The 12,974-nt window shown below is 39.3% G+C and overlaps 1 protein-coding gene across 2 annotated transcripts in view; it reads right to left on the minus strand.

Moving 5' to 3' along the window:
- Positions 1-8,422, minus strand: part of grik5 (glutamate receptor, ionotropic, kainate 5) — a 61,522-nt gene extending 53,100 nt beyond the window's left edge. For both annotated transcript variants that reach the window (XM_057340821.1, XM_057340820.1), the window contains exons 1-3: positions 8,107-8,422; positions 7,831-7,921; positions 147-1,280 (exon numbers count right to left, since the gene is read on the minus strand). The gene's annotated coding sequence lies outside the window, so the exon portion shown is untranslated. The remainder of the gene's footprint in view (positions 1-146; positions 1,281-7,830; positions 7,922-8,106) is intronic.
- Between the last annotated feature and the right edge of the window lie 4,552 nt (positions 8,423-12,974).

Here is a 12,974-nt window from a genome sequence, read left to right on the forward strand (position 1 = left end):
GGTTATATGACCAGCAAAACAAACAAGCTTAAAGTCTTTTAGGCCCAAACAACTGTTACAGATTAATTCCAAATGCTCACTAATGCACGCACACAAACACGGAAACATCATCACACACTCACACAGAGTGGAATAACAACACTCACCGAATTAAGCAGACCTTGTCAGGAACGGGGTGCCATGGATCGCAGTGGTAACCGGTGAATGCAGTTCCCTGGGGATTTGTAGACGTCTCCCAGAATGACACGTTGAACGTCACAGAAATGGAGTGGTGTGGAGAGTCTCAGCGGAGAAGGAATTCTGGACAGCGATGATGCATCTGAGAGCCCTTCACAAGCTGTGATTCTTATAATAATCCATATTGATGGGTCAAAAGTATACTTGTGTTTTACAAAGCTTAAGCTCTCAGAGAGAAAAGTACACCGGGACACAATGCCAAAAATACAGTGACAAAAAGCAGAAGTGTCATTCAAATATTTTTTCTGTTGCTCTCGTCCTGCCTCTCTCTCTTCTAATGTTGACCCTGCCGGCTCCAACACAAACATAGGAGAGAACCACAATAATAGCCAGATTTAAGAGGCAATCACACAAACAAACTCTCACACGCATTCACACCCAAATACACTCTTCCACACGTGCACATATCCGTCCATCAATGTCTAGCTGCCTCTTCCCGTCAACCCTCGGCACAAGGTCTCACCCATTGCTGCACAAGCCTTTTGAGTCTCTCATACACGCACATAAATGCCCAAATAAGTCAGTACTTCTCTTCAGCACCACCCCGCTCTATCTTACATGTTATTGCTCTTGGTTCTCTGTAAATCCTTCCTCGGGCCCAGAACACCTGCCACATTTAACGCGGAGAGAGACTTGGTTTAAAAACTGATTGAAATATATGGTGAACGATATGAGATTTTTTTGCCTAATACCAGAAAGTCATCCAGCATAAGCTGAGTTCAAGAGTCTGAGATGAGGAACTAATTAAGGAGCCCAGGTGGAGATGTGGAGAGCGGCTCACAATCTCTCATCAATCCTGCTATCCGTTCAAATCCCACGGCTCCTCTCAGGAGTTCAAGAAGAAGTTTTGGCACATCAGACGCCTCCCTCTCTTTTCAGAATGGCCCCTCTAGGATGGAGGCGTGTCGAGTTATGGCTGCTCCGAGGTCCGGGGAAGCAAACAGAGCCGCAGCTGACACTGGGGAGAGGAGGGTCGTCACATCTGTCACTGCAGAGGAAATTTCCTCATCTGCTCAGTCTCGTATCCTTGAGTCGCTTAAGACCTTAGGAAAAGAGAAATATTAAGGATTAATTGTGCTTTGTGTGAAATATTTACTGTAATACCCATACAAACTATCAGAACTGACATCTCAACCATTCTACTATCAGGAAGTTATATTTTTTATTTTGTATGAAAACAACCTACGTATATAACAATGATGAAGAAAACACCATCTCTTTTTAATTCAGAAAGCTATTTTATTATAGTACTTCCCTTGTGACTTTAATGTGTTTACATTAGAATCATGTCACCAGCGCATAACACTTATGTACAAGACTGCATTTTATCAATAAAATCAATGTAATTCTATTAAAAGAATGTGCTTGTGTGCCATATGACAAGATCATGAAACCACAATCAATATCAAAATCAAAACACAGCTTCATTATAATTCAATAAAACCGGTGCTGTCACTACACAAATATTGTGCAATTCATAACAGCAATGAAATTAAATGTTAAAGAATACTATCTAAATCTTTCTATCTTTAATACAGAAAATTTATCTTGAGTTTATTTTGTTTTTTCTCTTTTTTTGGCCAATGAATATTACTCAAAATATGAGTGTAGAGAGGCAGAGCTTGTAACCTCTGTAGCAGTTTATCAACACCACCTGTGTCAATCAGACACGGGCAACGAATAATTTACGATATTATCATGTGTGTAGTATTAACACTATATTAATAGATTGTGGCACTTCTAATATATTACTAATAAATATATGAAGAGTTAATTTACAAAAAAATTCAAATTTCATGTTTACATTTAGAATTTTCAAAAATCATGTTTATTATTGTGGATTCCAAGTAATATCAACCAAACTGAAGTTTTAAAAACTGAGTTATCTGTTGTTGCAAATAAACTTCTCATATATCTAATATATTTATAGACCATATGAAGAGTTTTTTATTGTGCATTCCAATTCATATCAAATCAAACTGCAGTTGGTTTGTTTTGATTTAAGCCATAATAACTCAAAAAATACAGCTAACTAACACAATAAACCACAATAAAACATAATAACAATAAAAAACAATGATTTTTGTTATCTCATTTTGAAACCAAACTCTTCATATAAATATATAGACCACTTTGCAAGATGAATATACTGTATATATCCCTATAGCGTTTATAACACAATCCTTATTTCCATATAATTTTCTGTGTCATGCTTTGATTATAATGGTCATATGTTTAGTATTACCACTATCAATTTATCATGACACCTCTAATATGTGTATGTCGGTGCAATGTAAATTCTATATATAGGACTTATTTATGACAAAAACTGTGAGTGTCTGATGAGATATTTCTTGTATTAGAAACCAATCCAGAATCACTCTGAATCTACCAAACCTGTAGAAACAGGCAGAGTAATTAAAATGTAAACCAATAAGCTACACCGACATCACCACTTTTGCTCACATCCGAATCTAAATGAACTTGAAGTGACTTGCAATAATGATCTGTGAGTGAGCCAGTTTTTAGTGGCACTCTGCTGGGTTAAATTAAAGGTGCTCGTCTGTGTCTGCCGCCTTCATTACGTTTGCAGTGTTTCCCAAACATTCAATGACTAATGAGAATTGATACTAATAGCTGAACGACAGTTAGGAGCAATTAATAAAGAAGACATGGAATATGCTTGTCACTTTATTATTGTTGTTGTTATTTTCGATAGCTAGTGAAAGTTAAACTGCTTGGTACTAATAAATTGCATGTAAGTATAATGAAAATATAACATAATATTGTTTATTTGCAAATAATTTAAGCTAAAGCGAATAGTGCATCTTTTTAGCCTGAAAACTGTGCAAACAAAATCAAACGAAAACTAAAAATGGGACATAAATTTACATCAGACCGACATGTACTGATGGGCTCCCCATGGTCTGTTTGACTAAATGTGGCTGGTAATGTCACATAAAGAGAGCTCATCTGTTGTCACCCTCTGTGCTCAGATGGACTGTTCTATAAATATGAAAGGAGCAGGTAATTAAAGGTGAATCTCAGAGGTGGAGCTCTCATATCACGATTCTTATTTCCATACAATTTTCCGTGTCATGCTTTGATTATGAGGGTGCCTCTCTCATCAACTGGACTGATATGAAAGGGGGGAGCGGGGCGAGGGGAGAAAAAAGACTGATGTGAGAGGGAGAGATGATGACAGTGGCAGAGAGAGAATGGGACATTAAAAAGGACCGTCTTAAAAAGACCTGTTCGGTTTGACAAAAAGCAACACGGGGAGGACGTAGAGAGGTGTTAAACAGGAAGAGAGGTGTAGAGACACAAGGAGAGAGGGGTACTGATGTGGGAGTACAGAGGGAGAGAGGTGTAGAGACATAGTGAGATAGCGATTTAGAAATAACTTTTTAGAAAAGATCAAGATCCCAGAGAACACAACACGTGTTCATATAAGAAATATTATAATAAAACATCACATCAACAATGATTGAACGGAGAAATAAAGATTGCAGGGCCTTCTATGCAATTAAAGGAACAGTTCACCCAAAAAATGAAAGTTCTGTCATCATCACTCACCCATCAAGTTGTTCCAAATGTCTATGTTCTGTTGAACACAAAAGAAGATATTTTGAAGAATGTAGGGAAGAAAACAGTTCTGGGGCACTTTGGAAAACCATTGTCATTTTTCCTACTATGGTAGTCAATGGTGGCCAAGAACTGTTTGGTTAGGTTAAGCATTCTTCCAAATATCTTTGTCTTTGGTCATCAGAACTCAAGGGCAAGTAAATGATGAGTAAAATGACAGAGTAAATTATGACAGAATCTTATTTTAAACTGTACCTTTAACAACAACTCTCTTCAGCATTCACAATTATGTTGCAGAAAATATTTAAATCGCAATTTTCTTGGCAATGATGCAAAACACCACTATTTCACTATATCATATAAAGCCTTGCAAAACATCTGCCGACCCCCATTACAACGATAGTCTAGACCAAACACTTTCACTCAATGGACACAAGCGTACCACAGAAACAGGCAGACAGAAAAACATGGCTACCACAGGAAAAGAAAGGGTCCACGCTGTGATCAAAACAAAAGAAACAAAATAGCAAATCTGGGAAAAGTTGAATCATTAAACGAAACATTCGACACAACTCTTACTCTGAAATATGCAGACTGCTGTGTTCCTGTCTCAACATGAGTGATCAGACCACATCACATTCCTGCTGTTGCTCTTATTGGTTTTGTTGTTAATAACATCATCCCATTTATCTTTCTGAAAAGTATTTTTCTATTCATTACTGATTAAAGGTCTTTCTGTACTGCTTTATTTGTATATTTTATATGCAAGTAAATGCTTTGGGAATGCAAATGCAAAATATTTGTCGGGCCAAAGAGCACTTGAATCGTAATTGAAAATGGAGACAGAGTGAGATAAAGAGATATATGCCCTTGGCTTGCTCACTGCGGGTCTGAAGACAAAACCATTAAGGCATTAAGGAAGTTTCGCTAAACTACTCAACAGGGACTCTCAGACAATTAAGACAGTATGATGTTCTGCATAGATGCTCTGAAACAATGTGGGATATGAATACAAGACTTAAGCAGATATAGAGAGGGGCAGAGACAGAGTGAGATAGCTCTACAGAAAGTGAAACAGTAATAGAGATACAGAAAGGTGTATAAACAAAGTGAGAAAAACATTGAGAGATATAGAGTGGTGTAGTGACAGAGTGAGATATAGTGATAGGCAGATATAGAGAGGTGAAGAGACAGAGTGAGATAGCGAGGGAGAGATATATAGAGGTGTAGAGACAGAAGAACTTCTGGGGGAGGACAGTTATGCATCTGTTGCAGCAAAATTCATATGAGACGTACGCCCTCAGAAACCAATTACTGCTTTATTCTGTACAATATAACATTTTTAATGTTCATTAATGTCTTGTTGAACGTTTGTTGAACTTTTATTTGAGTCAGGTTCACTACCGTCAAAAATGATTGACAATTAGCATACATTTTTGATTGGCGGTATGGTTCTGTTCTGGACAAAAAACTCCCTGCCCATCCATGCAGCCAGCACGAATAAGAGCCAGGAGCGCAGCGATAACCCCCCTTAGGGTAAACAGAACAAGCAGATGTCATAAGTTCTTGACATTTAAGTATAACACATAATGTAAAGTAATTGAGACTGTGAAAAGGAATAACAGTCGAGTCCCAATTGAAAATGTGAAGTGGAGCTGGGGATGGAGGAGGGTTATTTGCTCCTGAGGAAACGCGATAAGCTGCTGTTAGCTGAATGAAATTTAAATAGAAGCTGTGATTGCGTCATATTTCTATAGGAAGATGTGGATCAGCTGATGCGGGCTTGACTCACGTGACCTGCCAGAACCATTGGCTATGGACATGAATAATACTTTACATTATGTGACTTGTTGATGAGGAGTGCTATTTATTTTCTAAGAGACCTAATGATTTCCAGCTGGCAATAAATCCCACATATTTACATTGGAGGATGAACCTGAGCCATATGTAGTGACCAGAATATATCCCTTACGATAATAACCATGGTTAAAAACCGAAAAAGCATGGTTTTACAACAGTTGAAACCAAAAAAACATGGTTACTGTAGTAAAACCATGGTTAGCATACAATAACCGTGCTTTTGAAAACCATGAAAAAACCATAGTTAAAACGATGTTAAAAAAACAACTTAAAACTGAAGTTAAACAGCTTCATTAAGTTTTTAAGTTAAATCAAATGATAGGTTTATGAGTCGATTAAACTTAAATTATATTGAACAGACTTCAAAAATCTAGTTGTATTTTAAGTTCAATTGACTCGTAAATCTAATTTGATTTAACTCAAAAATGTTAAATGTTTGTTTTACAGTGTGGTTACTATAGTAAAACCGTGGTTTTACCAACAGTAATCAATGCAACAAAAAACCATGGGAACTACACTTTTCCCACAGAAAAACCCTACACACAGCAGCACCCTAGCAACCACACAGAATGCCCTAGCAACACACAAAACAGCCAAGCATCCACCCGAAACAGCCCACTGGTGGTGACTTGCTTTTTTGCACTTTTTATATCAACCCTTTGCTACCTTACAATATTTACATCAAGCATTTGGCAGATGCTTTCATCTGAGTGCATTCAGTGTACGTTTTCTCAGCGCTTGCGTTGCATGACAATCAAACCCATGACCTTTGCGTCAAAGTGCTACCAACAAAATCAACAAAATTATATATTAGACATTTCTAAATAAAAGAGAGACTTACAGAGAGAGAAACACAGTGACATTGGTGTCACTCTTGCTTAGCACAGACGTCACTCTGGAGAGCAACTCACTCAAATCCGTTTTCTTCTGCATTTCTATTCTCTTGTTCCTCTGACCAGCCCTTCTCTCATCCCTCCAGCTCTCTCGTTCGCTCTCCAAACACAGACAAGTCATTCTTCATACACACACATACACACAGGCCTAGAGACTCTCTGACTCACAAACTGTGAAACACAGTAATAAGGGTTGTGGGGGTGGGATGCGGCTAAGGATGGGCAGTAAAAAATGACCAGGCCTGAACTGTGACCTTTCCAAGCTCTCCAAACGTTGGCGATCAATACGCACATAGTATCAACCGCACGCACGAGCGCGCGCAATCCCACGGGAGCATTTAGCATGTTAGCACATTGTCACTTGTGTGAGAGTGAGCAGGTGAGATCTGGGGTGAGCGTGGGTGCGGGTGCGAGTCGAGTGGGAAGACACAGACAACAGGGCAGAATTTTGGATCGATGTGATGTGAGAAATCCACATTTGAGGCGCTGCCATGTTCTCTTGACACACACACACAAGTGGAGAAAACACGGAGGCTTGAACTGACTGTTAACAGTGAGCAACAGTGCCCACCACACATACACATGTTTGTTTTCTATCATGCTGTTTTAGAGCATCTATTGCTATAAAATTGAGCCAATGATACATTTTATCCCACAGCTGTGAATTTACCCTTGACAGCAACCTTTTGGACTTTTTTTGATTTTCATTAAAAGCCACATTTAGTAAGTGTTCACGAAGCAGTTTTCCTCTAAGGATGGTTGGCACACATTTGCTTCCCACAACGTAGGCAAAACAAGATCAATGTACAAAAAATGTTCCACAGTTGAATGGGAGCGATCTCTGAGTCGGATCTGACTGTTAACACTAAGCAACAGTGCCCACGACACACATAACACGCACATGCAAACACCGCACCGGTGCCAAAACGTGCGCAACAGGAAAGATTTCAGCCTTCAATATAAGGAGGAGGAGAGAATCCGAAAACTAGTACTAACACGTTTTTTCTAAACGTGTCAGAAGACAGCCAACGCTGCGACTCAGGCTAAAGGATGGAGGGAGAATAAAAAACAGGAAGATCAAGAAACACCGAGAAAATCTCACTGGCGCACCGAAGTCTAATGAAATAGCAAATTAGAAATTCATAAAGAGAGATGGTAACGGACGTCGGATGGAGAGATAAAGCCAATAAAACCAGATAGGCGGTTAGAGGAAAAACGAAGGGCTCGAGAGAGAAAGAGGCTGTTGAAAACTCACCCTTGTGTGAGAATGGTCCTCCTCAGGTTAACACAATCCCCGCTCTGTGGAGCCATTCTGAACGGAGCCTGTTTGGAGCACCGTGCACTGTCTACAGAATACAAATCACACGCCGGCAGCACACACACACACACACAGTCAGTCAACGGCATACTCTTTCACAAACAGTGTTTCAAAGGCAAGACATCGCTGCACAATAGCATGGTTCATTGTTCATTAAGTATGAATGGAGCAAATAATGGAATATGGTGTGATCTCACACACACAAATACACACCATGAGACGCAGTTCCAATGATGACCCCAGTGATGGGGGACCAGAGGCTAACCTCAGGAACTGAAGATGAGAAGATGGGGTAAAGTCCCTCCAGTGCGCCTCCTCTTCTCCTCCTGCGTTTCCTCCTCGCGCGCTCACACGATCTTGACCGTCGAGTATCAAGAGGCTATGCAAGCTTTCTTTTCCACCCTCGGATATTTCCTTCTTTGCTTCGGCTTCTGTTTCAAGTCCCTCACAATGTTCATAGCAGTAATTCCAAAGCACAGCAGTACAAACTGCATTCACTGACTCCAGACCCCCTCCCCTCCTCATGTGCTCTCTCTCTCTCTCGCTCGCTCAGCTCATTGTATCCCCATACCTCCTCTGCTCTCCCTCTAATCCAATCAGCTCCTTCACTCTCTCTCTGCTCCTTCCAACACCCCCTTTTCTCCTCTCTCTCCTCATTTATCAAAGACAAATATTAGCCCTCACCGCTGAGATTACTATCTTCTCAGATTCAAAAAACACAAACAGATGTTTTGACGTGCTTTGAAGACACTCGCTCATCACAGTGCTGACACATACTTGTAGCACAACGTATATTTTGTAATATACAGAACAGGGTCCTACAGGTTGTCCAGCTGACACACATCATGATGGAGAAGAAAAGCACAACAGGTTTTGTGCTATATTCAATGTGTTCTTTTCAAACCAGCATACTCGCAAAGCTAAAGTAAATAACTGTATTTAAAAGGGCTTTGTGATTTCAGTAAACTTGTTTTTAAGGGCAATGTGATTTCAGTAAACTTAACAATATAAATGGTAAAACTATTTTATTTGAAAAAAAAGTGAAGTTAAAAGGATAGTTCAACCGAACAGCACCGGCACCCATTCACTTCTATTGTATGGACACAAAACCAATACAAGTGAATGGGTGCCAGTTAGCAACTTCAAAATATCTTCTTTTGTGTTCTGCAGAAGAAAGTCAATACAGGTTTGAAATGACAAGAGGGTGAGTAGATGACAGAATTTTCATTTTTGGGTGAACTGTCCCTTTAAATTGTTTACAATCTCTCATTTTAGAGGTACTAAAATGACAGTTCTGACACACACAATACACATACTTATAATTATTTGCCAAGCATATTTTACAAAGTTCCCCGTGTTGCTATGTGTCTCTTTAAAAAGATACTTCCGCCAAAAATCAACATTCTTTTATCATTTACTCGCACTCATGTCGTTTCAAACCTGTATGGCTTTCTTTCTTCAGCAGAACACAAAAGAAGATATTTTGAAGAATGTTGGTAACCAAACCCCCATTGGCACCCATTGTATGGACCACTGAGACATTTCTCAAAATATCTTCTTTTGTGTTCCACAGAAGAAATACTCACATACAGGTTTTGAATGACATGAGGGTAAATAAAAGACGACGGATTTTCTTTTATTTGGGGTGAACTATCACTTTAAGGGTTGTCATGTGCACCTGTTGTTAAGCAGGAGTCCCCGTCACTGCAGCCCTGTTTGTCTACACACAGGAGAGTCATCGCTCTGCCTTTCCCTGAAATGGCTAAATATGCATTCAACAGCTGTCTCTCCACCTCTCCTCTGCTCTGCAGCCGCAACGACGCACATCTCCTTTGATTCAACCGAACGCAAAATATTCAATACGCATCTTGCCCTGACATGATGTATATTTCAAACCCTACGCTGTATACCTGTAACCGGTGACAAATTCATACAGCTAAGCCTCATTTCCATAGGACTTCCTTGTTATTCTTTGCAAAGACAACCAGAAACCCAAGGGTACAAGGCTGAGAGAGAGAGAGAGAGAGAGAGAGAGAGGTACTGGATGGGAGGGGAAGGTGGGGCAGAAGCGGAAAGGCGGGCAGAAAAGCGAAAGGAAGAGGAATGATGGAGTGAACGGGAAGAGGGATGAGGAAGCAGGGTAGGGATAGGGAAAAAAAGAGGAAATGGGAAAAGAGAGAAAGAGTGGGAGAGAGAGCATTGACATTCATCCTGTGCACCGTGCCTCACTGCTGGAATAATGATTAGCTACTCAGTATTCCAGTCACACAACCTCGACAATAAATGGGGGGCCGAGGGGGAGCCGGCGAGCGAGAGAGATGGTGTAACAGTGAAACGAGAGGGACCGGCAGACAGAGAGCATGCTTGCGAGAGAAATAGACCCGACTAGACCGGATAAGCAAACCTTTTAACAGGACGGTGTACACACATAGTCCTATTTCAAAAATACACATGACTCCATCAGCATAAACACGTTCTCATTCATTGTGTGTAATCCATCTCTCTTCCAAACAAACAAGGCCGAGGCATCTTTTCTACACACGAACAAGCTCATAATAATAATGATAAGTCTCCTATGTAGATGAATATACCACAGCTCAGGCCATGTCCTCTCCACACACACACACACACATAATGCGGTATGGATATAGCACACGCACATACACATAGGGGCAACACACAAGGGGAACACTCTGTCAAAGTCACAGTAGGTACAGCTACCTCAGCAAAGAGAGACGGACGCAGAGAGGGGAGGAAAATAAAGGATATCCTTAAGGACTCACACACACAACACAGAAACACAATTCATGGTGAATTACAAAAAGTTTGGTTCGATGAGATTTTTGGTGTTTGAATGCTTGTATAAGGTAGTAGTGTGGAGATGCGAAGATGAAATGGAATGATGGTCAGGTGTGTGTTATACCCATCACTCAGGGCACTGTTTGTGCGCACTGGTGTATTGTAAGGTCAGCAGGATTTAGCCCATCGCTGAATATTCAGCCTCACGGCTTTTCCTCGTGACCAGATATTTATAGAATGAACAAGATTTAAAAAGAAAACTCCCGAGGGAAGAGTAAAGGTGACCACTGTTTTTTTTGTCCTAAAGGAAAACCGCGTTTTTGTCTTAAAAACTGAACTCGGTTCAATGTCTCTGTATACAATTACATGTGGATTCAAAGCAGCTTTACAAAGAAAAGTGCTGTACTGTACAAACACACTGTGAGGGAAATAACAGCAAGTGTTTAGAAATGAAGAAACAATACGATGTGTGAATACTGGCTGATTGGGACACTTTTTGACTCGAAGACAAATGTCAAACAGTCCTCATCAGACTGAATTCAACCTACATCTTTTTAGGAATAACTCATTGTCTCTGCATGAGGATAAATCCAAAACTAAAATATGTGCAAAACCAACCACTGGGTTTAAATGAACTTCTGTTAGGTTGCTTTAACCAATGGTTAGTTAACAACCCAGCAAACAGTTGGCTTTGCCCATATTTTAAAAACCAACCCAGCATTTTGATCTGAATTGGAAACCATTTGGCGTGCCACAACATATAGTGATTGTCAATAACCGTGACATTAAAAAACACGATTTTTATGTATATCATGTTAGATCTACACATATCATAATATTGTAATTATTCAGAACCTGTTAAAGGATTAGTTAACCCAAAACATATTTTGTATAAAATTCTGTCATCATTTACTCAGCCTCAAGTTGTTCCACATCTGTATACATTTCTTTGTTTGTTGAACACCAAAGAAGATATTTTGAAGAATATCGGAAAGCAAATAGTTCTTGGGCACTTCTAACTACCATTGTAATTTTTCCTACTATGGTAGTCAATGGTGGCCAAGAACTGTTTGGTTACAAGAATTCTTCCAAATATCTTTCTCTGTGTTCATCACAACAAAGACATTTATACAGATTTGGAACAACTTGAGGCTGAGTAAATGATGAAATTGCTATTTTTGGGTGAACTGTCTCACAAAAACAAAATTATTGATGAATTTAACTGATAGTATCATTTATTTCCTTTTAAAATCACCAAAAGACATCATACTAATATCATTAATGTAAATTCTTTTGACCCCAAAAATCTTGTAGAGAAAATATCATACCGTGACAGCTGTAGTTACTATTGCTAGGATTTATTTGATGATGTTTTTTCATAACACAACGCATGGTCTCAAGAGACAATTAAGATGTCAAAAAAGAAGGTAGAATCGATCAAAACCGTGAACTGATTTTCTCTTTTATTTGTCTCCCAAAGCAGCTCAACAGCTACAAGGAAAACCCTTGGCGCATCTCAAATTGCCCATTTACATGAAGGTCACACAGTAATTGCTAGTCAAAGTCTGTAAATTAATGAGCTGGGGAAGATATCGCTCAAATGATTGTTTGGGAATTTAGTGCAGGGATGGTGTTTTGCTATCAATGTCTATCATCTATGGGACTAATAATGGTGCAGTAGCCATGTGTGGGAGGAGTTCAACAGGACCTGAGCAAATAGAGAGCAAGAGCCGAGCGCAGGCAAACAGTACGGGCTCCAGTAATGACCTGTTTCTCTTTGTCTCTCCCAATGAACTGAGGTAATGGAGCTCAACTTAAACCCCATTCAAGTTTTGAAAATTCATGGGAGATTTGTAGGGTCTGGTTTCAACTGCAGTCATCACTTACACCTAAATCTGCAAGATAATTTATATAAGTCTTGAGTTCATTGAAAAGCTTTTAATGTCAGAACAAAGGATTAATTTTTTTTTTTGTCTAAAGGGGTCATGCAATGAAACACTAATAGTGTGATATCAGAATATATGGCGGTAATAAAATGACTATAATAGAAGTGGTTAGTAATATCTTAGGTGTTGTAATAAAATGGCGCCGATTTAACACATTCTCAATTTGTTAGCAATTGCTTTTCATAGTCTTTTTACTATAGATACAATGTCTTTGAAATATGTCTTGTCCTTCAAGACAAAGAGTATCAACAGAAGTTATATCCCACATCAACATGGGATATTACTTGATGTAAGAACTGTTCATTTACATTTTTCTGGACAATAAATGTACTATTT

This window comes from Triplophysa rosa, linkage group LG8 (assembly GCF_024868665.1).
Source record: "Triplophysa rosa linkage group LG8, Trosa_1v2, whole genome shotgun sequence".
Taxonomy (NCBI): domain Eukaryota; kingdom Metazoa; phylum Chordata; class Actinopteri; order Cypriniformes; family Nemacheilidae; genus Triplophysa; species Triplophysa rosa.